The following is a 2035-nucleotide window of genomic DNA, read 5'->3' on the forward strand; positions in this document are numbered from 1 at the left end:
TCTCCTCCTGCATCAGATCCAACCAAAGTCGTTCCCAATCTAGTAGTTTCTCTCTTCCATTTATCGAGTCTTGGTAGCTATGCCAGCTCTTAGGAAGACCAATGAGAGTTAGACTCACCATGTCGTCATCAGCGGTTGTGATCCATACACTTCCAAGCTCATCCCTACAGGTGGTGAGATTGTTTAGGAATGTAGAGATCGTGTAGCCCTTTTTACACTTGATTTTCCGAAGCTTTTCTTTTAGTGCCAGCTTCGTCTGATCACTGCTATTCTGATATAGATCTTTCAATGTTTTCCAAATCGAAAATGGTGTCTCCTTCCCATTGATACTCGAGACTATGTGGTCTCAAACTCCCTCTAGAAGGATTCTCCTTGCTCTAACCACACATTTCTTCCATTCCGCCAATTCTGTAGCATTAGCCGTTGTAGGATTGGGGACTTCTTGATCAATGATGTACTTTAGACCATTATCCTATAATACTACTTCCATGCGATCCTTCCAGGCTATATAATTCAAGCTGCCATCAAGGGCATACTCGAGTCTTAAACCGTTGAACGCCATTGGTGAAATTGAGATGTGATAAGAACTCAATTTCAATATTTAGGAACCTCAAACTTTGAACTTCTCCCTTCTTGTATATATTTCTCTCCTTTGATCACCTTTGCTCCGATACCATGTAGATTTTTTCCACTGTAGATCAATAGATTATGCAATAGACTAAAGCAAAATACACAATCTACTTCTACAACAAACTTTGTGGAAGCTTAATCGAATATGAGCAATATCAATAAGAACACATATAACTAAGAATGAGAAAGCAATCACACATGAACATAGAAGAATAATCTTGAGGAAAGCCTCAGCCGAAAACTCCAATCCTTTTTATTATCATACAAGTGGAAAATAGTCCAGATTACACAAAGCCTTAGCTTGGAAGCTATCCAACTCTTAGTACAACCCCTTTGCTGCTCATAGACAGTAAAAGGCTTCTCACAAACCTTCTCCTCTGCCCTCCAAGCCTTCTATTTGCTTGTGCAGTTTTTCCTGGGGTCCAGTGCTTCCACTTGTGCGAATTCACACCTCACACTGCTCACTTGGCTTAGTAGTAATTGCGCAATCTTGAAGGATATAATTCCTTCTGCATGGATGAGTTTCCTATATAGGAAAAATCCTCCAACTGATAGTACACTGTCGCTTCCTCTGATCTCAACTGGGTCTCTAACTGAACTGACATGCATGAGTTATTTATGAGAGAATATTTAGTTATATGGAGAGTAGCATTTACATGCATGCAAGCATTAACTAACTGAACTCACAATTAATTCTACAAACTGTTAGAACTAATCTAGCTGGACTTAACTCAAATAACTGAGCTAACCAATTACAACTCAAAGTACAACTCATCCTCATCTCCTTAACTAAGGGATAAATTCCTCAATCAATGGAGAAACTGTTGCATGTTTCACATAGACTTCATGTTTGATTTTCTCCAACTAATTAACTCAAGATGAATTAATCAATTATTAATCAAACAATTTTTAAGAACAAATTCGAATTTTACTTCTCAATTTTAGTTCAGGGACTAACTAAAATTGGAATCCATCCCGAAATGCTATTTTATAACAATGCTATTTTTAACATTTCTATTTTATCATTCCTTGTTTCCACTTCCAACACTAGAACCTGAGGTGCTATTTATAGCAATGCTATTTATATCATTTCTATTTTTAGCATTTCTTGTTGCTATTTTCAACAGAAACACCCCTTTGAAGTCATTATTCTCTGAATATACCTCTTTATATGGATCATAGGTGAATGACTCCATGTGCATTAGAGTTCTAAAATATGTGATATTTTATGTGGGTGTCCTTGAAGGCATGTTAGACAACTTGTTTATGTTGGAAATATTGAGATGGGGTAAATCATTATTTCATTCCAATTAGTTAATTTTTTACTTTAGAGCATTAAATATCATTAGCATCATACCAAAACATAAATAAGAATCACATGAAATGAATAGTACACAATAATTTT

This window comes from Pinus tabuliformis, chromosome 2_1 (assembly GCF_031772625.1).
Source record: "Pinus tabuliformis cultivar Carrire ecotype Pingquan chromosome 2_1, CPIR1, whole genome shotgun sequence".
In the NCBI taxonomy this organism is placed as follows: Eukaryota; Viridiplantae; Streptophyta; class Pinopsida; order Pinales; family Pinaceae; genus Pinus; species Pinus tabuliformis.